Source organism: Homarus americanus, unplaced genomic scaffold (assembly GCF_018991925.1).
Source record: "Homarus americanus isolate GMGI-L3 unplaced genomic scaffold, GMGI_Hamer_2.0 scaffold25467, whole genome shotgun sequence".
Lineage (NCBI taxonomy): Eukaryota > Metazoa > Arthropoda > Malacostraca > Decapoda > Nephropidae > Homarus > Homarus americanus.
Window position 1 is genome coordinate 1,342,419 of NW_024732867.1, and position 17,221 is coordinate 1,359,639.

Sequence of the window (17,221 nt, forward strand, 5' to 3'; positions counted from 1 at the left end):
ATCGAGGAGACTATAACAACCCAGGAGATTATAACAACCCAGGAGATTATAACAACCCAGGGAATTTAACACATGGAAAATTAAAACAAACCAGGAGACTATAACAACCCAGGAGACTATAACAACCCAAGGAGACTATAACAACCCAGGGAGACTATAACAACCCAGGGAGATTATAACAACCCAGGGAGATTATAACAACCCAGGGAGATTATAACAACCCAAGGAGACTATTCAGAACTCAGGGAGACTATAACAACCCAGGGAGGTTCTCATAGATCAGGGAGACTCATACAGCCTACGGATACTATTATAACTAAAGGAGGATCATGTCTACAGCACCTCGGTCTTGGTGAAAGGCTCACTGGGAGTCTAGCAACACTGTACTGTGCGTCTTCAGAGATGTTGAGTCCCAGTCTTAATCCGCTCCGTATTTACCACTCTGCCGTTGATATCGTTCAGCAAAATGATCTTATTGTTCATAAGGATACGGATCAAGGCCTCGTCTCATGCTTGGTAAAAGCGGTCTATTTCGTTATCAGCTGGTGAGGCTCGACTTTTTTCTCGGTGGATGTGGAGTAATATAAGTCTTTCTTTGATACCAACTGGTGTTCCCGTGAGATTGGGAAGGAGATTTTTTTGTGTGGCAAAAACTATACTATGCAGAAGTCGGCATCCTTGGGGGTAACCCTTCCAAAATATGTAACCCTTTCTCACTTCATTAAGTGAGCCTTCTTCGAGTAGTCTGGTCTCACTTAGGTAGACTGTCCCGACAGGTGCGATTGCATATGCAGGATAAATTAGAATGGACAGTGTAAACACTTTTATAGGCCCCTATGTCGACCTGGATAGTCACACAGGTTTTTACCTAGAGCAGTTGCCACTCAATCCCAGCTGCTTGCGCCCAATAGTCCTGTGTCGCTGGTGTGCAGAGGTCGTGCTAGGAACTCCCAGTTGAGTGGAGGGAAGTGGGAAAGGAACAACACGTCTCCACCTTATTGCAATCAAGATATGTGTGTGTGTGTGTGTGTGTGTGTGTGTGTGTGTGTGTGTGTGTGTGTGTGTGTGTGTATTTATATAGACTAGAGTATGTGCAGATAGCTTGCAGTATGTTCTTAACTGTGTGTTTATGAGAATGAACGTTTTTCGTTTGTTTATGTACGTGTATGTTCACCTGAACGTACTTTACATGTAAGTGTATCCCTATCATTGTCATCATGTACATTCATACATAATTATATTAGCGTTTGAAATTATGTTTATAGAAGCAGGAGGATGAACTGAGTTACTGTACTTTCTTAGATAATTTGATGCTGAAGATTATAGTTATATTATAACAGCCCTGACAACTGATTATATTTCTATAGCATCATTTCTTTTATTGTTGCTGTTAACTGTATATACACGGCTATAATTACTGATTACTTTTGTATCATGACTCTTTATCTACAAGTTCTACACAAACAACCTTCCTCTAACATTGTACACGATTCGTATTGTCATATTTCAGTATAAGTCCTGTATGTGGCCTTACATCTCTAATTCCATAACAATGTAGACTTCAGATGTGTCACCAAAAGCCCACACTCCAGAATTTCCCGCAAAAGCCTGAAATGTCATATCAAATATCACATACACAAACATGTAATGAAGTTAATATATTCCACAAATTGAATTAATATTATCATGAAAATATATATATATATATTTTTTTTTTGGCCCGAAAATAAAGTTCATGCTGGAGGCTCACAATACGGCAATCAACAGTGTTTTTCAGAACCAAGTGCTTCATATTCCCTATCCGTTTGAGTTCCAATTTATTCCAACACTTTTTAAACAAAGATAAATTTGAAAATCTTTACTGAGAAAAATTCCCGAGTGCTTTTCGCTGTCAGTTCACAGACTACTCTAGAAGCTATCATCCGCTTTAGTGTGTGTATCTGTGTGTGTATGTATCTGTGTGTGTGTGTGTGTGTGTGTGTGTGTGTGTGTGTGTGTGTGTGTGTGTGTGGGAAATATATAGTTTTAGGTAAGAAAGAACAGTAAAGAGAATACAATACAACTGCACTGAGTCTGAAGAACAGAAGAACACAATAGACCACCTCTCTGTCTGTCTCTCTCTAGCTTTACTGTCTCTCTCTCTTTCTTGCCCATTCTCTCCCTTTCATTATCTCTTTTTGCCTTTCTTTTCCGCTTTATCCCCTTTATTTCCTTTCTTTTTCTTTTCTCTCACTTGATCCTATTGTAACTTATTTTTTTTCCCATTCACTGTCTCTCTCTCTCTCTCTCACATCATTGAGGCAAAAGAGAGACAAGAGCATCATTAGTGAGGCGGCCACCAAGTACACCACCCTGGAGACATTTGACCCAGGATGTGATAGGATGTGAGCCACTGCCTGGTTATTGAACATTGTGTCTTCTTTCCCGATAAAAGAACAACAATAAGAATAATAACGACAAAAACAGAGGAGCGTATACAGTATCTCTCATAATGTTTAATAATGTATGGTGTGCTTATTTTAAATGCGCGTTTACATATCATGGTTGTTAAAGACTGTTATGTAATATAATAACAACAAAGTAATGAAAAAATATACACGAGAGAGTAATGCTCCCATCGTTTTCAAGATACTCTATACAATAATAATAATAATTCAGACATAAAGGTTTTTATGGACTTCGAAAATTTAATCCCTTAAAGGAAACCCAACAAACACATCCTTCTTTCGTGTTCAGCCTAAATTTTGTCTTATTTATAAAACTTGTCATGTTCGTGTAAGCACCTGAACCTAAGACAACAATAGCTCCCGGATGACTTAAAGCAAAGACGCTCGAGTGTTTTGGTACATGAGTGTCTTCTCTCTGGCGGCAGAGGTTCCGAATTAGGTGTAAATTACCCCCACGAGGGTAATTTGGTATTTTTCGAGGGTAACATAAGAACATAAGAACATAAGAATGGAGGAAACTGCAGCGGGCCTATTGGCCCATACTGGGCAGTCCCGTTTACACCCAACCCCTATTGCTCATATGGCTAAATAAACTCTCTATCAATGTCAAAAAGAATTCTGCAAATTCTCGGAGAGCCAAATTTCAATATAAGTAAATATTTCTTGACTGCAAATGATCTGAGGGAAGCTAATTTTAGTATAGTTTTAGGTGTTTATAAGGCTTGACAACACCTTATTTAGAAAAGGACATATTCTACGTGATATTTGATATACTATGTAGGTGTTCTGCATGCTTCATCAGTGCAACCACAGTACGTCACTGGTGTAGGCGGATCAGCTGTTCGTTATAATCACTGGCGTAGAGACAGACATTTGTACTCTCAAGAGCGGTGTGGACGTGCGTGTCCGAGCAAACGCTAACAGCCCGTCCGCCCGGACCGAAACATTACGACACTGTCTGGGTGTTCTGAAACCTTTGCTCACTGGGTGCGCAGGCTCGCTGTCCGAAAAAAGCTCAGGCCCGTACGCGCAGACCGAAGCCTTACGACACTGTCCGGGTATTTAAACACTTCACTCAGACACACAACACTGCACTGCGCTGCCTGTGGCCCCACACTCCTCCGCCGATCGGACCTGCCCGAAATGGAAGGAGAATGCAGGATAGCCAAGGCGCGACTCGACAGAAACTGAGCTACAAGAGGCCCTCCTTGCTGTACGCTCCCAAGACAAGAAAAAACAGAAAAGAAAAGAAAAAACCAGAAAAAAGAGAAAAACTCAAGAAAAGACACCCGCCACACAGAACCAAGAACACCACGAGGCCCGTGGAGCTGAAGCCCATGTGGTCAACCTCACCGTCTCCGACTTCTTCCACCTATGAGGGACTTAAGACACGAGGAAGACGAACAACAAGACCCAAACACGAATGAATGGACACTTCAAGAGAGCAAGAGGAGGAGGAAGTTAGAAGAAAATCTACATCAAGCTAAGAAGAATACCAAGACAGAAGACCAAGACATTTCCTCCACACAGAAAACAACACACACAATCAAGCCGACCAAGCACTGAGAATCCATGGCAACCCAACACGCACCTGAAGCTTGACCTGACGCTAGCCTGACTCTGTCCTGCCGCCTCCTAGCCGCGTCTGGGCGAGTTGCTGCTGCCTCAACTTATACGCCCTCACGCAAGCGGTGTTTAGCCACTGCACCTATTCTCTCCTCCTAAAATTCACTTCAATCCTCCCTTTATTCTTCCCTGAACCTCCTTCCCCCTGTCACTAGCATTTCATGTCATGTCACACAACACTCGCACTACGTATCCCTGTTTCCACGTCGCACCCACTGTGGGTGGACTCCACGCTGCGCCCACTGTGGGAGGCTGGCCAACGTCCTACGTTGCACTCCGGCAGTGGCGAGTCATACAGTAGTCCTGTGGTACTCCCGGCGGTCGAGAATTCCCTTCAACGCCCTCCGTACTTGTTTTGACTGTAAACGACTTAGTTAAGGACGTTCAGGTGACGGGCAAGTCGAAGGAAAGGATTGAAACCCGCCTTTGATGCATTCAATATTTATTGATGTGGTCAAAACCTGCAGAAACAAGGCGTTCATAATATTACCATCTGATATATATTTAGTTAGTCTCACACAATTTTATCTTAATTACAAATTATTAAACATACTGACATAACACAAAGTTCATAACTCTATTAATCTTAGTTTTGCTTCATTCTGCATTGTCTTATTACTACAGGTTGGCAATAACGAGTATGCGTAATTAGTCAACAATATTTCAGTACCGAGGGTATGTCATCACTTAGGCTGTACTTACAAGTGCGGGTCAATGCAGATCAGTATGGTGTTCCATGAGACAACAGTATTACGTAATTGTCCCAGCGCAAATTCTCGGACAGGATTGTGAGTCGGTGTTCATCAGTGCGAGCAGAAGGCTGGCCTTCACAGCATAAATTGCCGACTGGAAAAACATTGTGGAAACAAAGGTTGGGCATTCATTGATAACTGGCAACGATTTTATGGCAACGACTACCTGTACTGTCGCGATGGAGTACACTTGTCTCGTGGGGGTAAAGACGTTGTCTGCATCCCTGGAGCGTGAAATTGTCACTCCGAAGGGGTTTCGCCAGTAGAGGTGGGAGAAAGTGGATTCAAAAACAAGCAGGTCCTGGGAAGTAAAATTAGTTGCTCAGGACAAGGGTAAAACAGGACCAGGGAAGGGTAGGTTTAAATGTATACTATACAAACAGTAGGAGCGTTAGAAATAAAATAGACTGCGAGAGCGGTTGTATGTACCGAGAATGTAGACGTCATAGCAATCACCGAAACTTGGATATCTGGCGAGCAAAATTTTTTATCAGAGTACACATAGAAGGGTACAACCTTTTTCACAAGGACAGGGAAGGTAGGAAGGGGAGGGTCGCACCCTTCGTCAAGGATACATTAAAATGTTGTATTAATAATTCAATAAGGTGAAATAGGACCGAGTCTGTGTGGGTAGAAATCACGGAAGGAAGAAAAAACTAATTATGGGAGTGATTTACAGGCCCCCAAGTCTTGGCAAAGCAGCTCAGCCCATATGGCAGGAAATGAGTAGGGCAGCAAAATATAACAACCTATGCAATATGGGGTTTCAACTTCAGAAATATTGACTGGGACAACATTGTAGGAGACTGTGAATCTGAAGACTTCCTAGATGCAGTACAGGACAATTTTTGAAACAACTAATTACAGAACCTACTAGAGGTGACAATATATTAGACCTAGTATTAACAAATAAAGAAAAATATTATCAGAGATATCACAGTAGGGGAAGAACTAGGTAACAGTGATCACAGAGAAATCAGGTTCACCCTAAATTGGGAAACGAAAAACAATGACAATATGGTCAGAGTCCCAAACTTTCGGTTGGCGGATTATCAGGGGTTAAGAAGGTACCTAGGTGAGGTCACTGATCATCTGCAGCAAAGATAGAAACAGAATGTACCTTGAAAGTGATATCAGATACGCTCTAACAAAGTAATAATTATGGATTCAAGAAATGGTCACCAACCGGAAGTGCCATTTTGCTGATTAGTGAAACTCAGTTCCTGTCAATTCAGTGACTGCTGTATTTCATGTTTAATATTGTAATTACTTATAATACACAGTTAGCAATAAAGAAGTGATAGAAATTGAATAGCAAGCTTTATTTGTAATCATGTAAACTTGTAAAGCATCGCAATGAAGACAGTGACCTCGACAAAATAAAGATGAAAAAAATATCATTTAAAGTCTATGTGCGGCTAATGAGTATTGTTGTCAGGTCTGTTTTGGATTAATGCCTAAAACTAACTGGGTGCCCCTGCTCTAGGGGGTAGAAAATATTTATATTAGATCACATTAATATAACGTTAATTGTCCTTTATTTCTCACTTTGACACACACACACACACACACACACACACACACCGAAGGGTCACGACGTACCTGGCGCTCCTCTCGGAGCAGCCAGGTCAACTGTTAAGTTGGCCCATACCAACTCCCTCCCCTGAACCCTCCTCCCCACCGGAATATCAACAAGTTCTCGCCAGAAGTTACAATTTCATTTAGGAAAGGAACGGAACCAGTGTTAAACAGAGAACAGTGGTGAACAGGTGTTTAAGCTGTGAGAACAACTCAACAGGTAATAGTCGTACCTGTTAACCTTTCTCACACAGTGAGGTCCCAGGTGGTACCCAGTGATAACGGCCCCCGCGAGACCCAACAACAACCACTGATGTGTTAATCCGTCTACGATAGGAAGGCCTGGGACCAAACCTCACTCATATAACACCATCTGTGAGGGAATTACTACACGACATGTCCCTCATAAGACCATATGTGAGGGAATTACTACACCACGTCAAGTCCCTCATCACACCATCTGTGAGGGAATTACTACACCACGTGAGGTCCCTCATAACACCATCTGTGAGGGAATTACTACACCACGTCAGGCCCCTCATAACACCACCTGTGAGGGAATTATTACAACACGTGATGCCCCTCATAACACCTTCTGTGAGGGAGTTACTACACCACGTGAGGCCCCTCATAACACCATCTGTGAGGTAATTACTACACCACGTGAGGTCCCTCATAACACCATCTGTGAGGTAATTATTACACCACGTGAGGTCCCTCATAGCACCATCTGTGAGGGAATTACTACACCACGTGAGGCCCCTCATAACACCATCTGCGAGGGAATTACTACACCACGCCAGGTCCCTCATAACAACATCTGAGGGAACTACTACACCACGTGAGTTCCTCCTAACACCATCTGGGAGGGAGTTACTACACTACGAGTTTGCTGTTCAATACCTACATTAATCTGTATGTTCACTGTATGTTCCTTTACCTTTCTCTAATGAAGGCTTTTGTTAAACCACCAATGTATGTAATATGTCATTTATGTCCAATGTATATTTTCAGCCTTCGGGCTGCAGAATTTTTTCAATAAACCGTTAATTGTTATTAGTATTATTATTATTACACACACACAAACACACATATATTATCTGTAATTAATTATTTGTTGCTAACTTAGTGAGTATTAGTTAGATTAGTGAGTAATAGTTGAATTAGTGAGTTTCTATTCAGTTGACGGGTAATTGTTGAATAGATAAGTAATTATTGATTTTGCCTTTGTTGATTGGTGAGTAATCGCTGATAAGTATTTTAAAATTGATGAGTTATCGGTTGAATAACGAGTCATTGTTTACTTGAGGAATTCTATTTTAAAGTGAGGAGTAATTGGTGAGGTAATGAATGAGTAGATTTATGAGATTCTTAATGATGTAGTTTGGTTGATTTATGAGAATCTGATAAATTTATGATTTTTTTTTGTACTTATGATTCTTAGGTCAATCGATTGGTTTATGATTTAGTGAAGTATTGGATGATTTATAACATACATCAGTGTTGAAGGAGAAAATACAGAGTTGAGATATTCTTTACAGTCGGTGAATATACGGTATATATATATATTTAAAAATAATTGTTAAACCTATTATCCTCAATAGCTGAATATAAAACATGATGACCACTCAATAAAAAGGAAAAAAAATAGTTGCTTTAACAAAGGATGAATGACTGCAACATAGTGTATATTGTTGAATGACAAAGATAAATATATAGTGGTTCAATGACACGCGTATCGTTAATGTTATGAATTACGTTGTTGGTAAAATAAAAAAAATGCAGCATGATACTTGAAACTACACGTGTGGTGGAGAAAATCCCATCACTGATTCTATACATAACAAACAAGGAATTTGTTGGTAAAAAAGAGATACAAATTTAACAGCAACACAGCAGCAAATCTCCTTATTTTATGTACTACAATTAAAGCTATGGATTATTGTCCCAATCAATTGTTAACTATTCATTAATCCACAATGATAAAAGGACGTGTCTGTCTGTCTGTCTGTTCCAGGTGTAGCTCCAAAACAGAAGCAGTCAGAGACCTGACACAAATATTACATGGGTCCCAAGACAAATCCCCAAAATCTTCCCCGACTGAGATACGGCGGATTGAGGGAGGTGGTTACCCGTGTCCGACGAGGGGGACTGTTAAAGTCAAGATTAGGTTAAATTAGGTTCGGTTAGGTTAGGTTAGGTTGCCCCATGTCAGGAAGGGCAAACTGTGATTGTCAAGGTTATGCAATATATACCTCACCCGCCAGACGTAGGGTAATAAGAAAGTCAATGTCAATCAAATATAGTGTCCAATTAAAGTACTACTACTACTTTTTTTTAAGTGGCCTTCAGACTCCCCCAATAGCCACACCCTCGCCGCCATTTTATTGACTTAAAATTAAATATCCTAATACAATGTAGCTACCCGAGATGTGTTGAGTTAGTTAAGCCGCAAATCTATGCGGCATTCAGTGACTGTTGCCTGATACTCAATATCTACGACTGTTGTTAGCTTTGGAGCCGACGATCTCGTTCCCCTGAGGCAAAGCAATGCTGACCTAAGCAGAGAGAAGGACAGTCGACGTCTCAACCAGGCTACAACGTGCTTTCTGGGCTGCTGCTTCTACTCAGACAACACCTCCGTCAGTCTTGTGTAGAAGCGTCTTGCACATGGTCCCATCCCGCCAGAGGTTGTGAACACCAGAGGTGTGAAGCTACCCTGATATACATTCTGAATTCTCTGCGCAAAGGCAGCAATCTTGTCGTTTTCGTTCCTCTTATGTGCAGCCTTTAGTGATAAGGTACGGTGACGTGCGACCGTGGGCTCGAATATCCTGACATCAAAGAAGGCTCGCTGTCCCCGCGTCCAAAATCCTCGAGCGCTGACGTCCACACTGGCTTCGTTAGATGTTTTGGAAGTCCTGTGATGAAGGCTCTCACCGTCCAGTGGAAGGAGGGTCAGTTTTACCGTGACATCATGGCAGATTTCCTTCAGCATATTTGCTGTGAGATCCCTTATTTCTTCATGCCTCATGCATACGAAGCCCTCTTTCTTACACACCATGGCGTGGTTAATGTTGTAGGATGAGTCACACATGTATTGGGAGGGCCAAGGTCAAAAAAGAGAGGTCGGCCGGACAGCGGTCTAGTTTTCGCTAGCTCTGCCCAGTGACGTCACGTGAACTCTAGCTGGCTGGCCTGCTCCCTCTCTCTCCCTCCACTAGTCTGTCTATCTTTACAGTATCATCATCATAACCCTTCATTGTGGAGGGAAGGAGAGCTGGCATTATTTGAATATCCCTACTAACTTCCTGAAATTCCTACGCTTATTTCACTGCAATTTATCTGTGCACTTGAGTTCATAACTGCCTCCTCTGAAATGTTTTGTATTAGTGTGTGTGCATCTAAAAGGGGAATAAATATATCATGATAACCTATATTTTATTTACACACACAGGCTATAGATAAATAACATTCTGGGTGTCCATAAATGAATACCCTAAAACAGTATGCTCTCGTGTTTTAATCAGGGTAATCATGTATGGACACCCTGTAAATGATTTACATTAACTGTAACCCAAGGCAATTTGCTTTTGTTTTCTACTGTCATTTTGATATTTTCTATTTTCACTTCTGCAATTCTTACTTGTCTTCTTATGTATCCTAAAACTACTGTTCAGTTTAAGGAACACAGATATTTTGTCAAAGAAGGCTAAAACATCATGGGTTACATCTACATTCTATCTCAGACACAATTGTTTTGAAACAGTCCTTCCCCTCCTTAAGACTGTCCCCAGGTACAGCCTTTATACGTCTCTCATGTTTTGGTCATGGATGTGCACTCAGTGACTTTCTGGCCTAAGTGAAGGTATTTCACACAAAACTTTCTTACAATATAGCCACCAACGTACCTAAGAGCTTCCTCTTCTATGACTAAATCTATTGCTTTACCGGCATTTTTGTCAGGGTTTATACACTCTCCCAGGTTTTCATTAAACTCATCATTTAACTTTTTTCTACTTCATTGCCAATTTCCAAGTCTTTGAAACATTGATTAGTTTTATAGAGTTCTACTGCCAGCTCTCTGTCATTGAAAGGTGTACCTTTATCATTTGTTTGTCTAAGACCAATATTTCTTGACAAGCATTCAAAATTATCATTAGTTGTGTTAGAATCCCAGAAATTAGTGAAACGTCTTTTCCCGGAGCAACTTATTGAGCCTGAACTTAAAATTCACAGCATTTGGATGGTCGTAGGTTCCATGCATCTGTCTTATCCACCCGAACAAATGCTCCAGACAATCTTGATTTAGTCTTCTAGTTAGAATGAAATCAAGATTAAAATACTTCTGGAGCATTTTGTACAACCCTATAAGTGACCGAGATGATAATATTACCCCTTTCTGAAACTTGTAAAGGCCTTTCAACAGTGGGTTTTTTACCCTCATTGTTGTCACCACTTCAATCATTCTATGCAGAACATTTACTTGGTTACATAAATTAATTCCAAATACATTAAGTGATTGCTTTTCACCAAACTTATGAGAAGAATTAATAATGTCAAACCGTTCGTCCACCAGATTTATGAAGTCAGGAGTTTCCTTCCAATTTCTACTCTTCAGTAGTCCTCTTTCTCCAAAACATTTCAGTGAGCTAGAGCAAGTTTTTGACAACAATTGGACTTCATATTTAACCCGCTGTACGTTCACTTAGTTTGTATGCTAAACCAAACTCTGTCTTACTTGCTGTCATCATTTCCCGAATACAGGAATCAGTTATAAGGCTTCCATCCTTTAGGTAAACTCCTGAATCGAGAAAATTATTCCTAATTGATTTCCTCAAGTGTGTTACGTCTGCAAACACAAATATATCCCGATCAGCATTCGGGTTTTTGAAAGATATTTTTTTTTCTTTCCACGAGATCAATGTCAAATCCTTTCCACATCCTAAGGTTACTGGACCCTAAGTCGTGCACCATTTCAACGACAGGGTAACCTGCAAGCTCAAGCTCTTCTGTTGAAGTTAAGAAGATCTTTTGTATATATGGGAAATAAAAGTAATAAAAAATGAATACTTCCAATTGCCTACCAGTCCGCTTAGCATGGCAACCTGGACTTTCTCATGAGGTTTATATAGGATATCCTTACCTCTGTCATAACTCCATTCACTCGGAATGGCCATTTCATCTAATGATATCACAGCTAACCTTTCAAGTGGACTAAAAGTGTCAGTCTTTGTCTTCATGAGTGACAGCACACAGTGTATGATGCCAGGTTCGCCTGCAAAATTGTTGGCTCGTTCATTAAGCGTTGTTTTACTCGGCAAAGGAATTCCTTTTTTAGTTCTCAGATATTCATAACATTTGGGACTCATGCTTCACAAAGTAAAGGCCTCAGACAGTGGTGTGTACACACAAATGGCCCGGGTAAGACAGGGATAAACTTGTCAAGTACAAGGAGACGCAGGCAGAGTGATTCACCTGACGTCATCACTCTCGCCCGCCTTGGACCTCACCTGCGCGCCTGCTGACCTCTCTATATTGACCTTGGGGAAGGCAAACCTCTTACTGGCCTACCTTACCTTAGGTCAATGGCATCTGTGAATTCTTGTTTATTAAGGCTGAAGCCTTTTGCCCTTATCGGTAACGTTGTTAGCCAGTTCGAGGCGCCCACCTACTGCGCTATAGCTACTATTTTTTTCAAGTTCTCTGACAATTGAAGAATCAGTTGCTGCAGCTTATCACTTTGGGTGTGCTGTCGATTTGTCGTAATGGACCGTCGAATCTTGATTAATTCGTTCGTATCCACCTCACTTGTTGCATTCTGAGCTATTATATGCTCAGTGAGGGCTGCTGTGAACTTGACTCAGTTCTGATGTTCGGTGACAGCAATCTCCACTGGCTTCTTCCAGAGGGTAGAGAAGGGTTCCGATATCATGTGCGCATCAGGTAATTCCAGCGATGCTTGAATCCATGGGTGAATGCGCAAAAACAGCAAATGAGTCCGTTTTAGCAAAATCAGACAGAGCTTGGATTTCCTTCACCCACTCATTTACCTTTCCCATTACGTACTTTCGAAGTCATTAGTGCCGATTACCGCACCTAGGTGTCTTTGGCCCTCATTTGTTATTTTGACCTCACCTCCCCCACAAATGGTACCTTATTTGTGGACCACGTGTTGTTACCACGTCCCACCACTTTTTTATGTCCTCCACTTTTCCTGCTCCTCTAAGGTCATCAGCATAGCAACATTGCCATAGCGACAGGGTCCCCCTGTGTTGTGCCCTCAGGTGAATGTATGATGGCATGTCCTCTTAGGGCCTTGAAGCTTGTTATATTGAGGTCTGATGGGTTCCTATAGGTGATTTAAACATAAATTGCAAAGATTGGACACTTGATATTGATGTTGTGTAGTGTAGCCTTGCAGTTGATTATGTTGAATGCGTTGGAAGCGTCAACCAGGGGTACTGCCTCACAATCACGCTGCTCAAATATCTTTCTCATGGCGTGAATGGCAGCTTGCCCTCCAGCCTAGTGGCCAGCACATACTTGCAGGTTCCCTGCAGCTGCTCTAACATCATCATTTACCGCCTCATTATTAATTTTCCAATGATCTGTCTCAGTACTTCCCCCACCCCTATAGGCCTACATCCTAGATTATTATCCAGGTGAATGAGGCGGCAGGCCATCAGAGCTTGAAGGTGATGGCAGCACGAAGGTGCTAGCTTTCTTGCAGGGCGGCGGTGGCATTGCGGAGATCACTTGCTGCGGCACCAAACTTGTTAGGGCTGAGGAAGACTCTCCAAACGTCTGCATCCAGGCCTGAAGGGCCTGCCCCTTCCTGTGTCTTCAGTGCTTTTTTTACACCATCCTTCCTGTTATTATCTAGAAAATGACAGCATTCGGAGGGATATAGGTACCCTGGAACCTGATGCCTACCTCTTCATTTGCAGGGAGATGTTTTTCCTTCAGTTGTTGCAATTTCTCTCTATTTATTGGGAAAACACAACCGGAAAATTCCTCTGTGAGAGATCTTACTGCCGAGGACACTTTTCCCACCAGCATCTTGTTACCAAACCTTCTGGCAATATCCTCAGTGTTTTGCTTTCCGTCTCCTATGAATTTTAGTCTCTCTTGCATTGTACCTTGCCTTTCGCAGGAGATCATCAAGAGCCCTTTTCTGCCACATTGTCAATCCTTGCGTGTGTCCTCTGATAGAATAGATGGGGTATTATTCCCAGTATTTGAAGAGCTAATGGGATAAAGGAGCTGTCCTGAATGTACTCGAGTATGAGGCGAGTCATCTCCCGGATCATTTCCTTGAAGGCCGCACACTTTGGTGGTTCAAAGAGGTTAGCTGTCGAACACCTGACAACTTATGAGTAGGTTTCATTGACCCATCCCTTTGCATATTTCCTCGACATGCCTTTTCAATGTGGACATCTGCTTATGTTGGAGCAGCATTTATTGGCACTACATTTTCAGACTGAGTGGACTCACTACTATCATTGAGGATATCATCGGGCGGTGTTGTCCGGGCGATATCCACTGTGTCCTCATGTGACGGCTCCCTGCCCTGGGAATTCCGACAATTGTTCCCCTCCCTGCCCCCCACACATCGGCGGTTGTTCCTCGCACATCCACAGCTTGTGCAATTTTGTTTCTGGTTATCACAGATGCAACAAAAGCAGTTACCTGGCATAATGCACCACACTTTGAGCAACAGGAATGTCTGCCACTGACATCTGCTTTGGTCTCATTCGGAGGAAACTAGTTCTTATGAGAAAAGGGCAGACAGGTGACAGGTTGCCCAGCAGTGTCCGGGTAGTAGGGACATCGTAGGCCACCCCTGGGGGGGGGGGGAGGTTGATTGAGCAACAGTCTATACAAAATCGGAATTGTCACACCTGCTGACTCTTATTTGTATATCTACGGCAGGAATAATAGCAATTTCTATGATCACAATGATATAAGTATACATAATAAAGATTTACTCGGTCGGGTGTGGAGAGTGGCTGGCACCAGAGTGTCTGTTCACTTGTGGGCAGTGACAGCACGCATAGAATAGTTGGTTATCTATCGCTGGCCTCAGGGGTGGTAGTCGCCAGACCGCATTTACTAAAGTAAGCCTATCCCACACTGAGGCGACTGGCATCACCAACAGTCACGTCACCCACTTACAACTCGCCTGGTGATCGCTGGTACACACACGGAAAATTTGCAATCAAAGCCATAAGGGATGGGGAGAACCTTCAGTGGCAATGATTAGGGTGACGTCCGATATTCACCGGCACACTGTGAACTTCCTGCTCCCACCTACTGAGTATGTCCTTTCCAAACTCGCTGTAGACCACGAAGGATACACAACAAAACCCTATCCCTAGTACTCCCTACTACTGATCATACTACTAATACTACTACTACTTTTTTCTTTCTTTTTTTACAAATGGCCTCCAGCCTCCCCCAATAGCCACACCTTTGCCGCAATTTTATTACCTTAAAATTAAATATCTAAATACATAAGTAGCTATCATAGCTGTGTTGAGTTAGTTGAGCCGCAGATCTATGCGGCATTCAGTGACTGTTGCCTCATAGTCAATATCTGTAACTGTTGTCGGCTTTGGGGCCGATGTTCTCGTTCCCCTGAGTCAGACCAAAGCAGACCTAAGGAGAGAGAAGCACAGTCGACCTCTCATCCAGGCTGTAACACAACTTCCGGGCTGCTGCTTCTGTTCGGATAGCACTTCCGCGAGTCTGGCATAGAAACACCTTGCACTTGGTCCCATCCCACCAGAGGTTGTGAACACCAGAAGAGTGAAGCTGCCTTGATAAACGTTCTGAATTCTCTCCCCGTATGCCCTTATCTTGTCGTTCTCGTTCCTCCTGTGTACAGCATCGAGAGCTAAGTTAAGGTGACATGCGGCCATGGGATAAAAAATCCTGATGTCGAAGAAGGCTCGCTGTCCCCTCGTCCAGACTCCTTGAGCACTGACGTCCACACGGGCTTTGATGGATATGTTTGAAGTCCTATGTTAGAAATTCTCACCGTCCAATGGAAGGAGGGTCGGTTCTACCCTGACATCACGACAGATTTCCTTCAACATATTTGCTGTGAGATCCTTTACTTCGTCATGCCTCATGCATGTGAAGCCCCCTTTCTTGCACACAATGGCGTGATCGCCATCATAGGAAGAGCCACACACGCATTGGGAGGGCAAACCGTCTACTGGCCGACCATACCTTAGAGCAATGGCATCTGTAAATTCTTGTTTATTAAGACTGAAACCATTTGCCCTTATCGGTTCGTAGTTAACCAGTTCGAGGCGCCCACCTCCTGTGCTATAGCTACTTTTTTTTCAAATTTTCTGGTACCTGCAGCAACAGTTGCTGCAACTTATCATTTTGGCAGTGCTGTCGATCTGTCGTAACGGACCTACGACTCTTATTTACTTCACTGGTATCAACCTCCCCTGTTGCATTCTGGGCTATTATGTGGTCCGTGAGGGCTGCCGTGAGCTTAAGTGAATTTTGATGTTCGGTGGCAGCAATCTCCACTGGATTGTTTAGTCCCATCCCTCCCAGTCTTGATGGAAGTGCAAAAAGTGCTCTTTCTGCTGGGGTTAAGTCAGGGTGTTTCACTAAGTTAGGAATGAAATTGACACTGATAACTTCTTCCAGAGGGTGGAGGAGGGGTCCGATATCAGGGATAGTACGCATGAGGTAGTTCCAACGATGCTTAACTCCATGGGTGAATGCCGCAAAAGCCGCATGTGGCTCTGTGTTAGCAATCTCAGACAGAGCTTGGATTTCACTAACCCACTCATTCACCTTTCCCGCTACGTACTCGGTCTTGAAGTTCGTAGTGCCAATTACTGCGCCTAGATATCTTTGGCCGTCCTTAGTTATTTTGACCTCACTTCCGCCAAAAACCTCCATTGCCCGCTCATAATGTTCTTGCTTCACGTTGAGGAAGGACTTGCTGGCGTTTGGGTGGTACCCTATTTGTGGACCTCGCGATGTTACCAAGTCCACCCACTTTTTGATGCCCTCCACATTTCCTGCTCCTGCAAGGTCATCAGCATATGCCACTTGTTTGATCCCAGTTGTTTCAAATTTTATTTCTTGTTGGAGCACTAATAGGGCAATTGCATACATTGCCATTGCAACAGGGTCCCCCTGTATTGTTCCCTCGGTTGACTGTAAGATGGTATCACCTCTTAGAGCCTTGTTGTTTACTATATAGAGGCCTAATGGATTCCTATACGAGTTTTCAACATACATTGCAAAGCTTGGACACTTGATCTTGATGTGCAGTGCAGCCTTGCGGTTAAGTATGTTGAATGCGTTTGAAGCATCCACCAGGAGAACGGCCTCATAATAACGCTGCTCAAATATCAATCTCATGGCGTGAATGGCCGCCTCCCCACCAGCCTGGTGGCCAGCACACACTTGTAGGTTCCCTGCTGCTGCCCTGACATCATCCTTTAACACCTCCATTATGCATTTTCCGATGATCCGCCTCAGCACTTCCCCCACCCCTAGAGGTCTACATCCTGGTTTCTTTTCCAGAGGAATAAGACGGCAGGCTGTCAGGGCCTGGAGGTGATGGCAGCAAGAGGATGAAAGCTTTCTTGCAAGAGTGGCAATGGCAGTGCAAAGATCGCTTGCTACAGGGCCAAACTTGTTTGTGCTGAGGATGACTCCCCAACCGTTTGCATCCAAACCTGAAGGGCCGGCTCCTCCTCGAGTCTTTAGTGCCATTTTCCACACCATCTCTCCTGTTATTTTCTCGAACAGGACAGCGTTTGGTGGGATATAGGC